The 24,858-nt window shown below is 34.6% G+C and overlaps 1 protein-coding gene and 1 long non-coding RNA gene across 7 annotated transcripts in view; one reads left to right on the top strand and one right to left on the bottom strand.

Annotated features, from left to right (window-relative positions):
* The window catches only part of mmp9 (matrix metallopeptidase 9), a 200,239-nt gene that overhangs the window by 84,464 nt on the left and 90,917 nt on the right, over window positions 1-24,858 (bottom strand). The gene's annotated exons all lie outside the window — the stretch shown is intronic.
* Window positions 4,092-9,265, top strand: LOC137496350 (uncharacterized). Of its 6 annotated transcripts, none has more exons than XR_012384356.1 (11): window positions 4,092-4,136; window positions 5,724-5,781; window positions 5,871-5,964; window positions 6,088-6,245; window positions 6,341-6,437; window positions 6,609-6,726; window positions 7,492-7,606; window positions 7,744-7,901; window positions 7,997-8,093; window positions 8,265-8,394; window positions 9,112-9,265. It is a non-coding gene; the product is annotated as an uncharacterized lncRNA (long non-coding RNA). The 6 variants fall into 6 exon arrangements; XR_012384355.1 differs by having other exon boundaries at window positions 6,609-6,738; window positions 8,265-8,382; XR_012384354.1 differs by lacking the exon at window positions 9,112-9,265 and adding an exon at window positions 4,698-4,770 and having other exon boundaries at window positions 8,265-8,504.

Below are 24,858 nucleotides of genomic sequence, written 5' to 3'. Positions count from 1 at the left end.
AGTAGACTGCTAGGTTGAGCTTAGGGTTAGTGTAAGTTGACATGTAGTTGCAAAGTTTCTTATAGTCAGTTGAATGTCTGTTTAGCAGCAGTATAAACAGATTTTAAGCAGTCTACTAATACTCAAATGGACTATCAAAATAAAGTGCTACCTTATTTTTTTTGTTTGCAAAACTTATTTTGCAAGTAAATAAGTATACATAGTACCAATCCACTCTATAATATCCGGCCCAATTTAAATATATTCTAAAAAATAAAACAAATATTTTAAAAAATATGCCATAACAAAACTATGAAATATTTAAATCCTATCTTTAATTTAAAATCCAATCAGAGAGGAACGTGCTGTAATTTGAACGGGGCCAATGTTTCTTGCTCCTTCATCAGATTCCCTGAATAAAACGGAAGATAATGCGTCTGTGTGTGCATGCCAGTTATTGACTGTACTGCCGGGAGATGATATCTGATATTGAATTTGTACTGAATCACAGTGAATTATTGACTACTTTATTTTTAGGCAGCGGAGCATTTATAATTAATTAAATAATGACGTTGGAATGTGTTGGACTCTGGTACAATTTCTTAAGCTCTGACTCCTGAGGCGTTGGACATGAATGAATGAATGAATGAATAAAAGCAGGGCATTGTTGCGGCAGCATTAACAGTATTGTTCGAAGAGTAAGACGACAAGCGCAGGAAGTGGGCATCTGACATGTGGAAAAGCAAAACACTTCACGTATGGATGCACAATTTTGTCAAATACAGGTTTCAACAGACCATCTAACACACTCGCACAGACATCATGCACTAAATGCAAGAGGTTGGTCCCAAAGGGGCTTCAGTCGGCAACACTCGGCTCAGCCAGGCGCACTGAAATGGCCCTCAAAGAGCAAGTCAGTCAATTGTGATGTTGATAGATGGCAGACTGAAAGAAGCATCTCTGTCTCTCAGGGCTGTCTGTCTGACACGCTCCAAGTGTGCTGATTACAAATCTTATAGTCCCATCCATATTAAACTCCAAAACCAATGGAAATCACCAGTTCCAATCAAACTGACAAGTCAATTATGTTAGGAATAATTGATGACGGGCTGCTGAATTATTGGAAAATAATGAAGTGTTGGTGTGGACATGATGCCACAAAGAATGTGATCATTATTTTGCATTATTTACTAATATTTCAAAGGATAAAAGTCAATTTTCTTGATCGTTTTTTTGACAAACAGCACATGTGTGTAGGACCTGTTCATTACACATTTCATCCAAAAGCAAAGTTTTGATTTGAAGTTTGACTGTGAAGTAACTCAAGTTATTCAGCACAGTGATATGAAACTGTAATGTAGTCACTAGCTGTAAGTTTCCCTGAAAATAACTACACACCTTTAAATGTTCATTAGCCAATCAGAATGAAGCATTCAACACCTCTGTAGTATAATATAATTGAACTAATGTCTGTGTGAAATACAAATTTACAATAAGAATGTTTATTGTGTTAGCACACACTATTACTCTCTAGGTGAGAATTGAAAATGGAAGTCTCAACAATTTGAAAATCTCAGCAAAATCTGGTTCCCAGATTTCAGACCAGCGCAACCTTAATTTTCACGTTTTGCACCACATTGTCTGAATAGCAAATCTATTTGCGCCACTTTGTGGACTTGTTTGTTCCGGTCTATAAAAAAGGTGTTTTGAGGTGCATTGTTGGCATATTGCTATTTTGAAGAACTGAAATAGCATGTGCAATTGAACATCTAAAAGCAGGTCTAAAGCCCACACAAATATCTTTACAAATGAAAAAAAATTAAAGGATTAACATTTAGCAAAAAAAATTAATTTCCTACATAAATATAAAAACCACTGCCTCCATGCCTCATCATGGGGGGCTTTTTCAGTTTATTCATGACAATTTGCTTTTGTATAATGTTATTATTATCAGCATCATTATTTATCATATGCATATTTTTATTTGCTTTAATTAAAACGGTAACACTTCACAATAAGGTTCATTAGTCAATGCATTTACTAACATGAACTAATCATGAACAACACATGTACAGCATTTATTAATCATAACTGAACATTTACTAATGCATTATTAGCATCAAAGTCCATGCTTGTTAACATTAGTTAATGCACCACGAGTTAACATGAACTAACAATGAAATACTGTATTTTCGTTAACTAACGTTAACTAGTATGAACAAATACAGTAGTAAATGTATTGTTCATTGTTTGTTCATGTTAGTAAATGCATTAATTAACATTAACTAATGAACCTTATTGTAAAGTGTGACCATTAAAACTATTTTAGATTTGTTCATATGTCAAGATTTGGAGACCTATGCATCACCATATGGGGCATAAGAATTGGGGGACGTGTTTTTGGATATAAACACTTTGTTTTATTGTTCATTTATTTGTTTGCTGGAAATTAGAACTGAATTTACAAATAGTTTAGAAACAAATCTTTGCACTGAACAAACAAAATTAAATATGTAGGATAATGGATGTCTTGAGTGGAGTGCGTACAACATCTTTCCTTATCCACCAAAGTAAAGGAAAAAAAAAAAGAGTAAAAGTAAAGAGAAAGAAAAAGTAAAGAGGCAGAATGGAGGAGGCTTGTTCTTTATCCTCATGCTGCAGATGGTCTGTTTAACTCTTTTCTCGCTAGTGAAGTGTTCAGTTTTTCCACTTACAAAGTCAGCCATGTAAATAGCAAATGCGTTTAATGCATGGTTTAATGCATGCTATGCTCAAAACACACCCAATACTCATTAAGAGAATAAGCACAACTATGTTATACCATGCACCAGGCCACAGAGTGTATTTTTCTGTTCTTAAAATAGCAAAAGTGGATTCGGACACACCCTTAATGGTTTGGACTTTGCGCCTAGATCATTAAAATAGCATAAATGCCAACATTCCTATTATTTCCTGGGAGTTTTCCGTATTACAGACCCATCTCCTGCCATCTCCCACTTTTTGGTACAGTCTGTAACACCCCAGGTTCGCTAACTTTGGTATAGTATACAACTGCAGTGGCTGCCCTAAACCCAATTCATAGTACAGTTACTAACAGCACAGCTTAGTTATTAAACCGGTTCTCAAGAGGGTTATTCAGACATCTCACCCCCCACATCTATGACTGTTTGTAATTATGGGAATTTTCTGTATTTTTTCCTCTGGATAATTCTCTGTTGTAATATAATCTATTTAGTTCCATGTCAAACGTTTGACAAAACAACATGGCTTCCTATTGGTTACATAAATGGAAAGCACACCAAGCCGAGGTCACAGAAATAGAAGTGATCTCCATCAACTGAAACAAGATATATACAGTAAAAAACGTAAATGTTTTTGCTGCTTGTTCAAACTACTCAGTTCAAATGAGCTGAAACAAAATTCTCGAGATTTGTTGGGGGCAGCTTAATTGTTTTATGTTCAACCCACTTAAATGTGTTAACTTAATCTATTTGTGTTGAAACAAAATAAATGAATTGTTTGGAACCTTGCATTTTTTATAGTGTATGCTCTGCACCTGCCTGACAACTATACATATTTCCTTACCCGTATTGCACAAAAGGAAAAATGGAACACACTTATGAGCCTTAAACAAAGCAGCGCTTACGTACTATTTCCAAAGTATTTCTAGCTCACCATAGAGCTTTCTGCTCATGCAAATATATCTGACATTGTGATATTCCATATGGTTTGCAAATATTTACAGTAAGAACTGACAGCCAGGTTCTTTGTGTTCATGTTTGACCTATGACTTTGCTTAGTTTCGTCACCTCAGTTTTTGCTATTGTGCTCTGACTCGTACACTGTAAACCCTAATGCTGTAACTAATTAATTGAGTTGAGTTCTATTAACTTAAATCATTAAAATTCGTTTATCTTAATTAACCTTGATGAGTATTTAGAACTTTTTCTTATTTTTGAGTTTGTAAAAATTTAATCTTTCAAGTAAGGTGAACAATTCTGCTGGGTTTAATCTATACAAAATGTCTCTTTAAAGTTTCATTAACTCAAATTCTGTCAGACTAGTGATTTTGCGTCTGACGTCATCCAGGTTCACGTACGTGCTCATGCTTCATTCGTTTTTTTCAAGATGGCGGATCGGCCTCGCTTCACACTACAGTAAGTAAAATATTTACAAATCCAAGAAATATTAAATGTATGTTTTAATTAATATAATCACAGTAACAGTTCAATGTAATGTAGAGTTAATCAGGGTGCGTTTACATGTCGTACATTACAGAAAACATGTTTAGCCTCACTTGTTGCTAACTAACGTTAACATTACTGTTTAAAAAGTTAGAATCAGTGCAATGTTAGCGTTAGTTGTAATGTGTTAACTCTGAATTTTAACAGAGTGTGATAAAGACAAAAATATTTAAAATCGGCAGATTACATTTTTCAAAAAAATTTAAATCTTGGCGCGAGTATGCCTTTTCTCAGCCTGTGCTGAAGTTGTCATGGAGACGTGCGCTCTCACAACCGCATGTCATGGCGCTGCGCTGAACTCCATCCAGTCTGTGAATATGGTATTATCTTCGCGATCTGTAGGCACTTCGGAAACGAAAGGCGCAAGAAACGTAACGTTAATCATAACTCAAATGATCTCCGCCTAAACACTTAACGGTATTTTCTGATGACGCGCAAAAACGTAGTCTCAAAACTTAACTCTGTCACACGCAGCTTGTTGCTTGCTGATCCATGTATGAGGATAGCCTGACGGAGAACATTTCAGCTGCGCTCCTCACCTGAGCAGGTACAGAGCAGAGCTTCATTTTACACTACCACATTGAGGTAAAGTTGGTTTTATATTCATACATTCATTTAGTAACAACTTGTGACTCGCTCCATAAATTGTTTACCATGGTTCTTTGTCTATTCGTTCTGAAATCACATGCAAGTATGACATGAAAACAACATTACACTAAATGCACTATTTTTTTTGACTGAACAATGTTGTACTTTGAAAGTCATTGGCTGCTAATATGATTTCACCATTAAGAATATGCAAAAATTACCTTTCTGAAATTATATTATTAGGGAGAAAGTCTGAATGTGTAAATATAAAACTAACTTTACCTCAATCACCAGCACTGATCAACACTTATTTCCTCGCGCTTAAGACGACATCTCTGCATATCAATGATTACCTGATTAATGCGATCAGTTAAGTGAGTTTAAATGTCATTTAGGTCAAATGTATTTTAAAGGTATGATAAAAGTTTTTTTTTTTTTCAATCTATTTTTTAAAATGTCTACTCTGGAGAGAATATAAACAGCCTAAAAAACAAAGTATGCATATCTATAACACATTAATACAAAATTATGTTATTAAATAAAATAATAACAAAACAAAATATTCAAGACGTGGTAAAGAAGACAGTTTTCTGATGTGCAAATTTTGTAGCTTAAAATATATTTATATCTTAAAAATATAAATATTTTAGTCTATATATTTTTACATCATTAGACAATAAGGTAAGTTTTGTTATTTCTAGCTTTTAAAATCAGGCCTTAAATTTCTTTGTCGTCCTATTCTGTTTTAGAAATTTCAATACTGTTTAAATTAAATCTGTGTTCATCGAATTAAAGCAACTAACATGATAATCAGCTCTATTGCTAACCGTTTTGGAGGTTAACGTTAGACATCAGGCAATTGTACTACTTCCACTCTCAGCTAAATGACACTGTGACTTTGTGTACATACAGAATTGAAGGTCAGGTGTTGCTGACTACAGATCGGTTCTTAAATGGAGGCATGTGAAAGGTGGGTAAAATATTTATTTTGTACTACTATGCCTGGCATATCCAGATAAAATAAATATTACAGTGTATTTATCAATGATACTTTTGCAGCAAGGAAAGTGAAACTTCAGCTAGACCTTGAGTTCAATTTACAACATGAAGATCCTGCTTTCAACATCTGATCAACACCTGGTTTTCATCTGAGGTAAAAAATAGATAAGTAAATGAAACATAATAATAATATTAATACATTTTTTCTAGAATTGTATATTTTGTGGTGTGGGTTTGTTTTATGAAATTCTCTCTTGTTTCTTTTTGCTGTTTGCAGAGTACCAACATGTTACAAATGAGAATTTTCCCCACAAATTCTTTGCAAAACTGGACCACCACCTATTTCATTTGATGACAACTTTAAGGCAAACAGCATCCAAAACTGGCAAGACAGCAGATACCCTGGCTAATCTTTTAAAGGTTTATGATGAGCAGGTATGTTTGGGGTCACGTGTTAAAGTATACATTAAAATATAATTTGAATTATTATTATTTTTTTAATTTTTAAAAAATTGATTCTTGATTTCCAGGAACTGAATGATGTCAGTTCATGACGGACTACTGTTATCAGAGGTCTTTTGGTCTTGCTGCGTGAGCGTGACTTTAAGATTCTTTAGGAACACCATGGTAAGACTTTATTCATTCTTTTCACAATTAGGCATGTTTAATGAAAAGATGAAAGTTTTGAAAACTTTTACTCAACATATTTGTAATCACGAATAGTTGATGAATCATATAATATTGGCTCAGTCATTTTGATACTGTCCTTACATTAATATCCTTGAATTATGTTTTTAGATTGATAATCCTGCTGACTGAAGATGCTTTATTGGCCCTGCATTCACTGAGGGTCTCTGTTGTCCTGAAGAATGAATTGGACACCACCCACAGCACACTTCCAGACCTTTCTTGTCTTGTATGGATTAATGTATGCTCTTCACATAATATATAGTAAAGGACTTTGAACTTGTGCAAAAAGTTTTGCTTGGCATGGATGATGGAAAATAAAAAGTCTCGTAGCATGGAAACCTTAAAGAATGAGTTGATGTAGAGCTTTTTTTTTTTTTTAACTTAATAAAGACTGTCTCTGGGGTAGTAACTTCAAAACATTTATTTACCTTTAATTGGTAAGTATGCATTTAATTATATATAGGGATAGTTTGTCCAAATGTAAAATTCTGTCATTTACTAACTCTTCACTTGTCCCAAACCTGCTTGAATTTCTTGCTTCTGTTGAACACAAAAGTTAAGTAAAGCTGACAACCTGTAACCACTGACTTTCTAATAGGAAAACAAATACTGTGGAAATCGGTGGTTACAGGTCTCAGCTTTTTTTTTTTTTTCAACAGAAGAAAGAAACTCAAACAGGTTTGGAATAAGTAAATGACAGAATCATAGTTCAACCAAGACTGTATATATATATATATATATATATATATATATATATATATATATATATATATATATATATATATATATATATATATATTGTAACGAGCGCACACATGCCACGTCGCCCTGGTCGCTAATTCAACCCAGCTGGACCATCATCAACACAGGATCGTTCACAGCTGGACGTCATCAAGTGGAGAGGCATATAAACCAAGCCCACGCAAGGAGAAGATGAGCTTCATTCACCCAATGACTCCATGCGCTAACGCTTGTCTCTGTCTCTCCACAGCAGACTCCAGCTCGTGACGATCCCACATCCGACTACTCACTGTCCTTCACTTACTTCCCGGAGCACCAGAGCACCTCACCTTGAAGAAGAGCACCGTTTACACCCCATTCACGTTGTAAATAAAGCACCCTCCGGGGACTTGTCTGTAAACTTATCCAACTGTGTCGCTGTTTTCCCTCTGCTTCGCTACAATGTTTTGTGGTGTGGGTTTGTTTTATGAAATTCTCTCTTGTTTCTTTTTGCTGTTTGCAGAGTACCAACATGTTACAAATGAGAATTTTCCCCACAAATTCTTTGCAAAACTGGACCACCACCTATTTCATTTGATGACAACTTTAAGGCAAACAGCATCCAAAACTGGCAAGACAGCAGATACCCTGGCTAATCTTTTAAAGGTTTATGATGAGCAGGTATGTTTGGGGTCACGTGTTAAAGTATACATTAAAATATAATTTGAATTATTATTATTTTTTTAATTTTTAAAAAATTGATTCTTGATTTCCAGGAACTGAATGATGTCAGTTCATGACGGACTACTGTTATCAGAGGTCTTTTGGTCTTGCTGCGTGAGCGTGACTTTAAGATTCTTTAGGAACACCATGGTAAGACTTTATTCATTCTTTTCACAATTAGGCATGTTTAATGAAAAGATGAAAGTTTTGAAAACTTTTACTCAACATATTTGTAATCACGAATAGTTGATGAATCATATAATATTGGCTCAGTCATTTTGATACTGTCCTTACATTAATATCCTTGAATTATGTTTTTAGATTGATAATCCTGCTGACTGAAGATGCTTTATTGGCCCTGCATTCACTGAGGGTCTCTGTTGTCCTGAAGAATGAATTGGACACCACCCACAGCACACTTCCAGACCTTTCTTGTCTTGTATGGATTAATGTATGCTCTTCACATAATATATAGTAAAGGACTTTGAACTTGTGCAAAAAGTTTTGCTTGGCATGGATGATGGAAAATAAAAAGTCTCGTAGCATGGAAACCTTAAAGAATGAGTTGATGTAGAGCTTTTTTTTTTTTTTAACTTAATAAAGACTGTCTCTGGGGTAGTAACTTCAAAACATTTATTTACCTTTAATTGGTAAGTATGCATTTAATTATATATAGGGATAGTTTGTCCAAATGTAAAATTCTGTCATTTACTAACTCTTCACTTGTCCCAAACCTGCTTGAATTTCTTGCTTCTGTTGAACACAAAAGTTAAGTAAAGCTGACAACCTGTAACCACTGACTTTCTAATAGGAAAACAAATACTGTGGAAATCGGTGGTTACAGGTCTCAGCTTTTTTTTTTTTTTCAACAGAAGAAAGAAACTCAAACAGGTTTGGAATAAGTAAATGACAGAATCATAGTTCAACCAAGACTGTATATATATATATATATATATATATATATATATATATATATTGTAACGAGCGCACACATGCCACGTCGCCCTGGTCGCTAATTCAACCCAGCTGGACCATCATCAACACAGGATCGTTCACAGCTGGACGTCATCAAGTGGAGAGGCATATAAACCAAGCCCACGCAAGGAGAAGATGAGCTTCATTCACCCAATGACTCCATGCGCTAACGCTTGTCTCTGTCTCTCCACAGCAGACTCCAGCTCGTGACGATCCCACATCCGACTACTCACTGTCCTTCACTTACTTCCCGGAGCACCAGAGCACCTCACCTTGAAGAAGAGCACCGTTTACACCCCATTCACGTTGTAAATAAAGCACCCTCCGGGGACTTGTCTGTAAACTTATCCAACTGTGTCGCTGTTTTCCCTCTGCTTCGCTACAATGTATATATGTGTGTATGTATATATATATATATATATATAATCTGCTCTCCGTTAAACAGAAATTGGGGGAAAAATAAATGGGGGCGAATAATTCTGACTTCAACGATATATATATATATATATATATATATATATATATATACAGTTTCTGTGTAGTTTACACTAAACGAGTCACTTCACAGAATGTGCACTTATTATTTTTTTTAAACGAATGCCTTAAGAGTAAGTTTTACACTTATTAATGTATTATTAAATTTTATCAAACTTATAGTTGTTTTTTCTTGAGGCTCTTATGTCTGATATCATATTTACATTGTGGGTAATTTTTATTCATTTCAGAATAGTGTTCATTTTCAATCTCTTTATGTCTAATAGTTTTTATCGTTTTAAGACATTTGTAATTGCATAGGAGACAAATTTGAAAGTACTGTTGGACATTTTTTCTTTAACAATAAATGTCTAAAATGGTATTGTCTGTGTGTTTTAAATTACATATTTATTTTGACAGATTTATGGGGTTTAAAGATTAAAATAATGGCTAATTTTATTTGTGAAACTGACGATGGAGAAGTTAATTTTAAAAAATGCTATCAAAATGTATGAGCTGGGTGACTAAGTATGTAAAGGTGAGATAAATAATTAAAAATAAGTTAATTGCTATTAAAATGTATGAGCTGGGTGATTTAAGTATTTAAAGTTGAAAGAAATTAAAGCAATTAAGTTAATTGGTATTAAAATGTATGAGCTGGGTGACTAAGTATTTAAAGTTTGGAAAAATTAAAACAATTAAGTTAATTGCAATTAAAACGTATAAGCTGAGTAACTTGGTTATTTTAAGTTAGGTGAAGTGTCTTGCATGAGTACAACAAACTCAAAACTTAATGTTTCTGTTTACTTAAAATAGATAATTTCATAACTTAAAAAATTTGACGTAACTGATTACCTCAAATTTTTTGAGTTTTGTCAACTTATTCGGGATTACAGTGTAGTTGAACAGCCAGTCAGAGCGATCTCTATATGCTACATGCTGAATCAGGTAAACAGACTTCAACGGAGCCCAATGATAGGTGATGCGTGGAACAAACCAAACAAGCTAGCCTGACAGACACTAACTGGCGGCCTGACATCAGTCAGACTTGTTATGTCCAAATGCTTATTCAAATCTATGGCTATAACTATAAAGCATATACACTTTTAAAAATGCTGGGTTATTTCAATCAAAATTGGTTTAAATATGGACAAACCTAAACTTTGGATTAGATTTGGTCCTATATATAAACCTTATTTTTTAAAATTTACCCAGTGGTTGGTTTTATTCATATTTTATCCAGAATTGGGTTAAAATAAGCCAGCATATATTAAAGTGTAAGTACACAGAAAAAAAAAGTTAAACTTTGGGTAAAACACAGTGCTTGTCAAATATTTCCACGTCACATTCAACAGAACAACAAGGGAGAAGATAAAGTAAATATTGTTTGTTTCTGAATGTCAAAGTATAATGACATCTCTGAACCACAACAGTGTTAATATGAAAAATAATGCCTGAAGGAACGTTTAATTCACCATGGCTCTAGTTTTATGCTTTAGTCTTTGAAGCTCTCTCAAAAGGAGCTTACAGCTAGGCATTTTTTAAAAGAACATGGAATGTCCAGAATAAATGTTGTTTTAACCACTGCATGGGTGAAGTAAATTTTGGTAAATTGTGACTTTGTTTCTTTGTTTTAACTGTATAGTCTGTAGATTGTAAAATACTTCAATGTTTGGATAAAAGGAATCATATAGTCCAGTGGTTACCAAACTTTTTTTATTAAGTACCACCTCAGAAAAAAATAGTCTCTTAAAGTACCACTAAAAATTAGCAGTATTGAAATACAGAGGCGTAGTAGGTCCAGTAAAGCAGCTACAACTCTGCACAGTTAAAAAAACGTGGCAGATTAGCTCAGAAATATAGGCTACATGTCATAAATGGCATATTATATACATCATTTTTGATCAATTGTGAAATGTGTGTAGCATGTAATTGACATATTTCATTCCTCTGCGTACCACTAGAAGAAAGCCTGCGTACCACTAGTGGTACACGTACCACAGTTTGAGAACCACTGATATAGTCTATGCTACACCGTGTGTTAATTCTGTCCATTAATAAAACTGCTTTGAAAGTTTTAAACCTGTTGAAAGTTATATAATGTCAACTAACTAGACTCTAACTAGCTATGCAGTTAAATTTATGAACGTTTGGTGGATCGTGGGTTAGCTAATGAGGGACCAGCTGCTCTCAATCATAAGCGCATCCTCCTTTTAAAATTATTTTATAAATAAACATCACTTAGTTGTGTTATTTTATTTTGTAATGTCGATTATTATATCTCAATAACAATACCAGCTGAATTTAATAGTCTAAAGGTCATTCTAGTACTGATAAAGTACTCTGGTTATCTCAGTGTTAACTGTCCGTTTTTAGTCAAGGAATCAGACTTTCACACAGTTAACTGCCTGATCAAGCAAGACAGATATAACGGCAAATAGTGCTGAGTCATTTTGTTAAAGTGGTGGAGGATGAGTGTTCATGGGTGCTTTATATGCTGCAGTGCTTCCGATAACTGGAGGTCAAGAGCATGAGCGTGACCTGACTGACCATTTCATTAAGTGCTCTTACTCACTTAAAACCACCTCAGGCATCCAAATCCCATACAGCAGGTAGAAGCAACCGCAACTTAAAGGCCAATGTCAAAACCCGACAGAACGGCTAAGGAATGGCCTGCTTTTTCTCCAGCCCTGTTCTGGGTTATACACAGATGGCTCTTAAATTTTTTAGCACGCAAGAAAAGCTTGAGTCCTGCTGCATACAATCTCAGCTTTTCACTTCTTTCTGCATGCTGATGAGAGCTGAAGTCAAGGTTAGATTGTTCTCGGATGTAAACAATACATCAGAAAACATCTGTTCGTATTTATACAAACTAATAGCTACTAAATGAGTGTCTGTGTCGCATAATTGTGAACATTTTTGCATAAGGTCAAATGATAATATAATATAATATAATATAATATAATATAATATAATATAATATTATATAATATTATATAATATTATATAATATAATATACTTGGAATACCTTAGATATTTGCAGAATCATCATCACCATGCTAAATACATTAGTTCAATACTAAATTCAATACAGTGATTCCATCATCTGAAAGAGGATCCTCCCCTTGCTTTCAATTCTCCCTGACTGCCCATTTACTCCTATCCTCTAGTAAACAGTCTCCTCTGTGTGCTGTAAGACCTTAATTGGACCCAGAGGGGAATTAGGGTGGACACAATGGAGCACAAAAACAGCCAACAAGCTTTCTATCGACAAAAAAAAGTTCATCAAATTTACTCTGATTAAACACTCATCCGCAGCCTTGTCAGCTCACAGCTTTTGTTAAACTATTGTTGGTCCTTTCATGTCCTTTCCTGAAGACCAAAGGCAGGTTAGTTATCTGTGGTTCAGTCTGATTGACGTCACCCTGACACCCGCAACCTTTCATGCATTTTAAACTTCAGATTTGTGGAAATAAGCTTTTGCCATTGTTGCGGCTGCAAACATATCAAGCTCATATCAGCATCACAAATTGCGGTTCACGTCTCAAGACCAGATAGCAGTCTCAGACCCAAACCTGAATACTGATTCATAATTTTCAGATAACTAAGAGGCTGGAAAGGTCAGACCGTATTGAGACAAAATTCCAGAGTTTCAGCTGCCATTTCAGCAAATATTAGTTCAATCTATATACATTTGGCTGAAATGAAGGAATAACATTTCCTATATTCATGGAAAGATACTGTAGACAGACAGACAGACAAGAATAAGCTTACAATATCTGCATATTATGTCTTGAGTGAACATAATCGGCTGTATTGGACATCAAACATTATCTTAGTTTATTATATCATGTTTATCAAAAAAAGCACTCATTAATTCATGTAAATTATGTAATTATATTTACATTTTTATATGTATATTGGGCTTATAAAATATATTGTATTTGTTTTTGTCAAACCCAGTGTTGTTGTAATAAATAGGAAAGCGCATTTTATGTTTTATTTATTTATATTCCACAACATCTTACCTCAAAAAACCAAATATGTGTTTTGTGATACATTTAACCGATTAGAAACATAAAATAGACAGACAGATGGACAGACAAAACACTGACAGACACACGCAGGCAGACAAACAGAATCACACACACACACACACACACACACACACACACACACACACACACACACACACACACACACACAGACACACACACACACACACAGAGAGAGAGAGAGAGAGAGCGAGAGAGAGAGAGAGAGAGAGAGAGAGAGAGAGAGAGAGGCAGAAAAACAGCACAGCACAATGGACAGAAAGGCTAACAGACAGACAGACAAAGAGAATAACAGACAGACAAACAAGTAGGCAAGACAGAAAGACAGACAGACAGACAGAATAATAGACAGACTAGCAGGCATGCAGACAGACAGACAGACAGACAGACAGACAGACAGACAGACAGACAGCCAGCCAAAAGGCAAAGAAACAAACAGACAGACAGACAGACAAACAGAAATGCAAACAGACAGAAAGACAGAAAAACAGACAGACAAGCAGGCAGAAAACAGACAGACAGAAATGCAAACAGTCAGACAGACAGACAAGCAGGCAGGCAGACAGACAGACATACATACAGACAGAGAGACAGAATGATAGGTAGACAAGCAGGCAGGCAATCAGACAGACAGAAATGCAAACAGACAGACAGACAGACAGACAGACAGAAAGGCAAACAGACAGACAAGCAAGCAGGCAGACAGAATAACAGACATACATACAGACAGACAGAAAGACAGACATGCACACAAACAGACAGACAGACAGACAAGCAAGCAGGCAGACAGAATAACAGACATACAGACAGACAGACAGACAGACAGACAGACAGACAGACATGCACACAAACAGACAGACAGACAGACAAGCAAGCAGGCAGACAGAATAACAGACAGACAGACAGACAGACATGCACACAAACAGACAGACAGACAGACAGAAAGACAGACAGACAAGCAAGCAGGCAGACAGAATAACAGACAGACAGACAGTCAGGCAAACAGACAAGCAGGTCAGCAGGCAGGCTAACAGACAGACAGACAAGCAGGCAGGCAGACAGGCAAACAGAAAGAACAGACATGCTATTTGTAAAAGAAATTTTCCTTGTACACTTTAATGACAGTGTGATGAAAGGCTCTTGAGATGTACTTGGTATTCATGAAGTGTGCAGTTATTTGCCCTTGATTTCGCAATATTGCAAAACCCTGAATAAGGATTAAATGAAGACCTTGACATTGCACGCACACAGTGTATGCTGTTATGTCCCTTTACAATCTATCTCATATATGACATACTTTAAAATATATATACAACAGTGTCTATTTTACACTAAACTCTGTCCATCAAACTATTTTTGCTCAGGGCTTCTTTTCGCTTCAGGAAGGTGTGCAATAGTTTACATCTTTTGAAACCTGTTGTTCCTTCACTGTGTTTTTCCTGAGGCAGTTGGAGAATCTTACATTTTGAAGTATTTGGATCACACTGGAATCACTTGTCCACATCTTTGCTGATGAATAATGGGACGGACAGTTAGTTAGTAGCCCTGCAGTCAAGTCCTGACAAAATACGGTGTGAGCTGCACTGTCAACTCTTGACATTTTGCTGCTTTGGCCCCATCATGGATTTCAATAACCCTTCAAGGGCCCTAGGACATTTCTATCAGCCTACAGAAACAGGGAACGATTGAATATGTATTAATTATCAGTATAGTTTTTTCATGCATTGATCTGGTTGATTAATTGATTGGCAGACAGACTTATTTTCTCTTAACTTATTTATATTTATGCATTAAGCAGACACTTGTATTCAAATGTGTGTTTATCAGTGAGGAACATTGCCAGTGATTTATCATTTTATCCTCAGACAACCTTTGTGAAATTCCTGAGCAGATAATCGGATGTTTTTCAGTGAGCTTGAAGGGGAATTTTGAAACAGTCATTTTAATCATTGTGTGAATGTCTTGAAATTAAGCTTGCAATACAATTCCTGAGTTAATTATGAAAACCTGGAGACAATTTTTTATTTTTTATTTTTTTTTTTAGCTGGGAAAAATCAAAAGTACTGTACAGTATGTGACTTTTGCATATGCAATAGTTGCTAGCTGTTGCTCATTTAAATAGCTAGTTCACTCTAAAAATAAAAATTCTGTCATCATTTCTGTCTCACCCTCTACTTTTTTCCAAGCTTGGGTTTCTTTCTGTTGTTGAACACTTTGAAGATTTTTTATTTTTTTTGTCTGTGGAAAGCAGAAGCAATGTTGTGCTAGTTACTAAACAAATACTAACTAGTTACAACTACTTCATTAAAAAATAACTCAATTACTTCATTGATTACTTATACTAAAAATAATGCATGACTGTTAAAAGTAATTTTTGAGTTTTCCAAAGAACATTTTGAATGCTGCCATTAATGCCCTCATAACTTCACTGAAAACTAGCAAAAATATACAACAAAGACAAAACCTTTAGGAAACAATTAAATGAAAGTCATCTGAATCATCATTCAGAATCAATTTGGTCAAACTCATCACCAAAAAAATAAACTGCTATTATAGACAATCAAAACCTTTATGCATTTTAAACAAAACAAAAACATAACAGCTACTCAAAAATGAAATTCATTTATTTATTCATTTTCTTTTCGGCTTAGTCCCTTCAAACAGCGGAATGAACCCACACTTTATCCAGCATATGTTTTACCCAGCGGATGCCCTTCCAGCCACAACACATCACTGGGAACCACCTATACACTCATTTACACACTATGGTCAATTTTTGCATATTCAATCAACCTATTCCACATGTCTTTGGACTTGTGGGGGAAACCCGGAGGAAACCCACACGAACACGGGGAGAACATGCAAACTCCACACAGAAATGCTAACTGACCCAGCCGCAGTGCGAACCAGAGACCTTCTTGATGTGAGGCAAATGTGCTACCCACTGCGCCACTGCGTTGCCTCAAAAATGAAATCTAAGAGCAATTTTCTAACTAACTAAAAAAGTATGGAAAAAAAATTTGGGAAAGTAAGCTGTGTATATTCAAAGTGCAAAATCTGCTGTTGTATAACAGCTATAAAAATATGTAAAACAATCGAATGGTTTTTAAAAATACACAGCATTTTTTTTTCTGAGCAATATACTATACATACTCTGAAATATAACACAAACGTGTCACTGTGTCTACTAAACTAAACAATTTTGTTATACATATTACAAGTTTGTGCTTATTTATTTAAAACAACAAACATATTAGTAATAGTAATTAATAATAGTAATGTTAATAGTCTCGCGCTCACACTTGGTCTACCTCGTGCGCATTTGGTCTCTTTCGCGAGCATACTGGACCTCTCTTGCGCGTGCCCAGTCTCTAGTGTGCATATGGCCTTTCTAGCCCACACACTTGGTGTGCCTCAAGTGCATTCGGTCTCTGCTTCTGATTGACTTTTGTGCAGTCTGTTGTATCATGCCCTGTCTTCTTTACGGTGGTTGTTTGGCATCCAGCAAACTTCCCCGATGTGTCACCGCTGGAAGATGTAGGTTAGACTGCAGCCAAAATGAAGTAACTTACCAAGTAACGCACAAACGCGTCATACTGTAATTATAACTGAGTTACTATATTTAAAAAGTAGTGCGTTACAGTATAAGTTACTGTCAGAAGTAATGCCATTACAGTAACTCATTACTAGTAATGCGTTATTGCCCAGTACTGAGCAAAAGCCATTGACTTACAAAATATTGTGGAAGTTAATGGCTGCTGGATGTCAATGGAATGTACAGTACTCTTCAGAACATCTTGTTTTGTGTTCATCAGAAGAAGAAAAAAACTAAGAGTTTAGAAGCACTTGAGCATGGATACGCAGTGAGGAAATTGTAATTTTATGGTTGAACAATCACTTTAATAACCACTCACTAATAGCACTTTTTCGGAATTACACTAATAACCACTTTAAAGGTCCTCTGAGAGATCTAATCCCATCAAATTGCAAATGTGCTGATCTTGTATTTTCACTATAACTCTACCCTTTGCACACCAACCTCTGGAACACGTCTTTAAAAACAGGTCACTTCCAGTGAAAAAGTAATATAATAAAAAAATTATAATTAAAGACGTTCATTTTATACCAGCATGAGGATAGAAACTAAAATTCTCTCATTTACAAAATGTGGGCTTTTAATAACATGTCAGTTCTATAATCCACGTTAAGTTTCATTAAAAAGGGTTTAAATAAAACAACTAAATTACATTAAAAATATGATTTATTAAAATATATATGAAACCCATCATGGGGGACGTCAAAAAAACATACGTGTGTTAATAGATATTAGATTCTTAGAAAACAAAATATGACATTTAAATAAGGCTAAAGAGCAATATCTTAACATTTAGAATTTGAACTACACTGAATTTCTCATATCATATTTACACATGACATAAATATGCATACTGAGTGTAAACAGAGGTATATATTGTTTGAATATACTATAAATAATAGCAACAATTAGATTGCATAAAATACAGGAATAATATATGCTAATGGGTGGCATACTGACACAGTGGGTAGCATTGTTGCTTCACAGCAAGAAGGTCACTGGTTCGAGCCTCGGCTGGGTCATTTGATATTTCTGTGTGGCATTTGCATGTTCTCTTCGTGTTGGCATGGGTTTCCCCCGGGTGCTCCGGTTTCCCCCACAACTCCAAAAACATGCACTAAAGGTAAATTGGGTAAGCTAAATAATCTATAAAATATGTGTGTGAATGAGCGTGTATGGATGTTTCCCAGTGATGGGTTGCAGCTGGAAGGGCATCGCTGCATAAAACATATGCTGAATAAGTTGGTGGTTCATTCTGCTGTGGCTACCCGTAATGAATAAAGGGACTAAGCCGAAAAGAAAATGAATGAATGTTAACGCTAAAGTTAATGTTAAGAGAATAATTTGTATTATAGGTAAAAAAGCATAGCAGTGGTGTGTGGAGTAACTGAAAATACCCTGTCAACAATGTTGCCCATTTGCATTCAGAATACACAGGCACTGTTTAATTAAAAAATGTCGAGCGAGTTTTATATATACGCTGAAAGCATTTTCATATTAATCATTAACATATTTCATCAGCAAATGTCTATTTTCTCTAAAATCAAGAGGGCACAAATTCCATCCAGGCTTATTCAGACAGGTCCTTAGTAATTATGATATACATGACTGGTATTCAGTGGAGGTTTAAAGGTGCTCTAAGTAATTTATTCTAAATTCTTCTAGATGTTCTGTGATTGGCTGAAAAGCATGAGTCGCTCCCCTGACACTTCCTTGTTTACAGAGCCTAAGGCTGTCGGAGAGACAGGTGTGATTCCTCAGGATGTTTATTGATGTGATATCTGTCAGGTAGCATTTACAGATCATTTCACTTGACTGAAGATTGGACAAAAAAATGTTAAAGGAAACAAAATGTCTGACAGCAGGATTATAGTGGGATAATACAAAAATAGAGTGAGCCATCTGGGTGAGGCTAAATCAGGCAATTGTTCCGATACTACTGAAATAGTATTACTGAAAAATAATCATCAAGTTTGAGAAAGAAATTTAAATGATTAATTATTTTTATTATTATGTTGGCTTAACAAAGCCAGCAAATGAAAATCCTTTTTAAGCTTATTATTTTGGATTCTTCTGAGAACAAATTTTTTTAAACACATCTCCTCCAAGACCTTTCAAACTACAACCAATGTCTGTCTGTAACAAAACCTACCCATCTATAACTATAACATGCTAGCACTAGCAAAGTGATAATTCATGCTAGCAGCATGCTAATCATAGAAACATGCTAATTCATACTAGCAATATGATAAATAATAGGTTATTTTCACATGACATCATTGATGATGCATGAAATTTATATGAAAGGCAGGAAATGATTCTTCCATATAGGAATTGCCATCAGAACATCAAACATTTTTTCTGTTTTATGTTGTTTATAGTTGTTTAAATCTGCCAAAATAAGAAATGCTGAACACTTTTGCTTATAAAGGAGGGAAAGTTCAAGAAACTGGCTGAAAAATGGAAGAGGCGACATGTAATAAACATTTTTAATACATCTATGTGTACAAACTTTTTTGAACGCAATAACTGCAGGCCTAGCTATGTCTATAAATATGCTAATGTGTTATATAAAATCAGATACAAACACCACAACACTTGTACAAAATCCAGGAGAAAATAAGTAATTTATATAGTAATATAAGTACCCTGCCATGTAATCGCTGCTATGAAATCTCCATCTTGTTTCGCAAAAATCCATGACTTGACTGGCGTTTCAGCAGAATAAGCAACCGTTGATACGCGCAGCAGTCATGAATGTTCGTTGATATTAAGTTTATTGATCGAACAAAAAAGAAATTCTACTCTTGTGACAAAATTAGACGTTTCCCCTTACAAAAATAAACAAATAATAATGTAGACCAGTGGTTCTCAAACTGTGGTACGCGTACCACTAGTGGTACGCGGGCTTCCTCCTAGTGGTACGCGGAGGAACCGCTGAATAATGAAAGAAACAATTAACACTTTTAATCCTTTAATGCCTAATATAACATCGATGTGATCAGCATTGGCTGTTTTGTGAAGTGTACGATCACAGCGCTGTGCTTAGAGTGTTTATTTTAGTGCATTGTGTCATAAGCTGCTATAAATCAGTTTCCGAAGTTTAAGAATTGATTCTGAAGCGTGATTTGACTGACATGAAAAGTAGCCAATCATAGTCGACCTTGTCTAGTTGCGTGAAACGTAAGGGCGGGACGAATGCTTTCTGTGTTGCAGAGACAGAAAAAACAACTTAAAAACAAATGTTTTGTTGGAATAATGCTTCTCGGATGTTTTCACTATCGAGATGTCTAGCGGAGTAATTAAACCGCGGACATATTTCCTGCCTTTTTGATGATCTACAAACACGTTTCGCTCTCCGACAGCGAGTCGACTCGCCTTTGACCTGTCACTCCTCCAAATACATTCTGAATGGCGGCGCGGGAATGAAGGTATTGCGCAATAACTCATTTCTACAAATGTGGCGAGTGCTTTATTTTAACACGAGAGCGCATTCATGTGCGCAAATCGCTAAAACAGATATGCGAGCTCTTAAATAGGCTTTTTTTTTTTTTTCAAATGAGCTGCAAGTCCTCTCACGATCGCCTGTGTACTCAGATAGAATACAATCGCGATCTTTCCACTATTAAAGTAGACATTATTTATCTTTGTTCCTTGACTAAATTTAGTCAAAAGTATTCAAAGTAATCAAGTACTAAGAAATAGATTGATACATGATCGATGACAATGCTAATGGTCTTCTTATTTGGCTGTGTTGTGAAGTGAAACTTACTTTTAGCAAAGGTGTATTTTTTTCTTTTTTTTCTTTACGACAAATTAATTATGCTGTAAATGTTTCTGGATGAGGTATTTGTGTGATTTACACATTTAGCTGTATTCTGATCTGTCCTAAAGCATTACAGGTCAAAGCAATCCGTTGTTACTTATTGTTTATTTATCAAAATTAACAATAAGGCTCTTAAAGCACTGCTTTGATAAATGTAGTGTTGTCATATTTTAAATACCTCAAGTAAAATGAAGTCATTTGTTTTATTTTTTTTTTACTGACAGTGTACTTGTATTTTTTTTTTAAAGTTTCTATTTAAGATTAGCTTAAATGTAAAATAAAATCTACATGTGATGTACAGCTTTTTAAGAAACAAATTTGCCATATTGTAAAGAAAAATAGTGTAAAATATGTAAATAAAAGGCTAAATTTAAATCTTTTTACCATATACTTCAATTAAACCTTTCAAAGCTTGTAAATATCGTTTAAAAAATTGGCAAAAAGTGTCTCTATGGCCTTAAAGATTATTTGGTAGTTTTACCAGTGCTATTGAAAAAGATTAATTGTCATGAAAGGAAAAATCGACCATACTTTCTTTGTTAGTGCAATTTCCTATACATGTAGCTTTGGTATTTAAGCAATTAAACCATTCAATCAGGTTTCCACGTAAAAAAGTGATTTCATAATGAAAATCTGATTTTTTTTTTCAAAAGTAACCAACTAGTACTTTTTAAAAGAGTACTTTGTACTTTTACCTAATATTAATATTATTTACTAAAATTTGTGTTATTTTAGCTGTGTAATAGTATTTTTACTTGAGTACAAAAAAGATTTCTCAACCATTTATTGCAGGTTCATTATATTATTAATAATATGATCAATAAATATTATTTTTTAATGTTTTTTATTTGTATCTATTCCTATGCAATGTTTTATGGGTTGCTGAGAATACTTTTCAGGTCTTCAATACATAGCATTTCAGTCTTGAAAAAAAATAATAGGTGCTGTAATTGATTTTTCATTAGGCTGTGCCTGTATGAACCCTGTCATATGTACATTTAACATATTTCAAGATTTGTCTGAAAGTGTAGGAATGTGACATATAGCCTATATTTATAAGGTCCGAGCAACATCTCCAGCTTTTGATGAATAGGCTACAATGAATAATTTAGATTTAAGTACAGCAGTTTTCTTTTTACTTTTTAAGAACAGCGCCATTTTTTAATGAACTTTTAAAAGCACATTAACAAAAACTTTTTTTTTTTAATCTGCAAGCACAGTTAATGTTCAGACTATTTCAAATGTTTAAAATGAATGATAATAATACATATTCTTAATAATAGGAATTAATCTGTATCGTTTTTAAACTGTGCACACCTGTAGCGGCTTAACTAGGCCTATGACGCTATTTTTTAATACTGGTTAAAAAATAGCGTCGTAAGGTGGTACTTGGAGAGACAATTTTTTTCTAAGGTGGTACTTGGTGAAAAAAGTTTGAGAACCACTGATGTAGACTATGCGTCCACACTTTTGTTTGCTTTCATCTGTTATTTTGTTTTGCCTGGAAGATATCTGTGTGGGAAAAAAAACTATGGTAATTATTGATAAACATGGTTTTAAACCACTTAGTAAAATGTATATTGTGTACAACTCTTTGTTAATGAATGCTAAAGAATACTGTAGAATAATAAACTGATAAATTTTAATAAATATTTTAACATTAATATAAACGTCATACATTTGTTTATACTTTTAGCATTGAAAACTGAAACCTATTGAATAATGTTTAACACTACAGTTGTGTCAAACCAGAACAACAATATAGATACTATGACAGTTTAATTCAAGTAATTATCTATAGCATTCTTCCAACACTTCAGTATTTACTATAGTTTTTTTCATGTAACTTAATAGCTTATACAGCAACTACCGCCTTTAAAACAGGCAAATATATTTTAGTTTAACAGAAAACTCAGCCTTCTTCATAATATAAGGATTGTGCCCAGCATATGTGGTTATTTTCTATTTACATCTACTTTGAAATATGGTATAAATTGTAAAAACACACAATCTTTCCTCTTTGTCTCCCATTCGTTTTTACTTTTTGCACTCCATCTGAATTTTGCACGTCACCAGTGCCATGTGATTAAAAACAGCTCATACAAAAGTATACTAGCAGCTTGGCAAGTCCTGCTAGCAACATGCTAAACATGTAAACAACATGCAAATCCATGCTAGCAATATGTGAAATAACACAAAAGTCATGCTCACAGCACTCATGTAATACGAGCATGCGAATCGCTTTGCTTGCTTGCAGATTAGCTCTGTTCATGCATGAAACTTCTTCCATGCCCTCAAATTTTCTTGTGCGCTCTCAAATAAACACTGCTGAAGTGTGATTTGGTGCGTTTATGCAACGAGAATGTCTTCAACATTTATTAGATTTACTAGGAATATTAATCAATGTCTCCAATAGACCTACAGAACGGCTGTGTTGCATCCTGAAGTAAAGAGAAACGGCTATAAACTCCAGCAAGATAAAGTCATTGTATGCAAAACCACAGACTTTTATCTGTAAATTATAATTATGGAAACTGTGTTCATCTTAATTGAAAGCTACATCGTGTTTGCTGGCCTCATGCAGCCCTGTCAGTCAGTCAGCATGTATCCTTAAAGGGTTAAACAAAATGTTCAGCACTACTGACTACAGAAAAGTTTGCTCTGTAATTCACTTACATTTTAATACGTTTTGGTCCGATTATAAATTATAATAATAATAATAATAATTATATAAATTTTAATATTTAAAAAAAACAACAACGACTGAATGTTTTGAATGAGAAGTTGTAATGAATGAATTTAAGTGTGGCACCCCGCCATAGAAGAATGAATGTAGCGGAAACCATGCTAATTCATTCAGCTTTGTCAAGCCAACATAAAACATCATCAACAAACATTACTCATTCAGTTTGGATTATCATCACAGTACATGAATCACTGATAATGACAAAATGACAAAAGTGGAAAATAAATGACATCTACTTTATATAGGAATGAAACATATCCACTCATAGATGAGTTATGAAAAGATAAAGGGCACCACATTCATGGAGCATTATGAAATATTCATGGAGACACTGATGAAAAGGTAAGGGAGAAGTCGAGATATACTGTAGCACAAAAAAAGGTAAAAGAGAATAAAAATACATCTAAATGAGCCTTTTAGTGTTTGAGCTGATTGAAGAATGAAATTTTTCCGTTCATCTCCTGCTGAGTCAACCTATTTGCAGCTAAATCTATTCCAAATGAGAACACACTGTGAAATTATCTGTTTCTGCACTCTACCTGAATTACCAGCTGTGCTTCCTGATAATAGAGGATTACACTCACTCCCACAATGCAGCGGGACAACTCTAGATAAGCACAAGGAGCCACTGGACTTATATGAGTGGGACTATATTAAGAAAAGCTAAACATAGATCTGTGCGGCAAACAAACCATGAAGTGACCCCATAACCCTCAATGTTATTGCTGTGAATTTAGCGAATGCATAAAAAATCTAATTATCCCTTTAATTTTCGGTATACAATAACCATATAAAATGAAAGCTGATGATAGAATTTCAGGGTTTAATCATCATCACGTTCAAAATAACATGCCAGAGGCAGCTTCCTTTTAAATTAAACATACAGATATCCTCAGATCTTGCTGAAGTTCCTTGGTAAGCTGATTAAAAGAAATCAAAATTAACCTGACTAGAGGAATATAAATCACACACTGGCAGGGCTTAAAACAAATTCAACGGGAAGGTGCTACTGTATATTGCACAATGAACTCAATGTAACCTATTCATTTTTACAATGATTTGGTCCAGTTAAATATTTGTAAAGAGCCCCTATTATGCATTATATATTTGGTTTTGGGGATCTTCAACAACAGGCTGATATGCATGCAAGGTCAAAAAACCCTTTTATTGTCTTATAATATGCATTTTTTTTTACCTAGTTATCCCAACGACTCCCAAATGATTTGCTCAGCGATTCATTTGT

Source organism: Danio rerio, chromosome 8 (genome assembly GCF_049306965.1).
Source record: "Danio rerio strain Tuebingen ecotype United States chromosome 8, GRCz12tu, whole genome shotgun sequence".
Classification (NCBI taxonomy): domain Eukaryota; kingdom Metazoa; phylum Chordata; class Actinopteri; order Cypriniformes; family Danionidae; genus Danio; species Danio rerio.
Note: the sequence above shows the minus strand (reverse complement) of the source record. Positions and strands in the feature narration are given on the sequence as shown.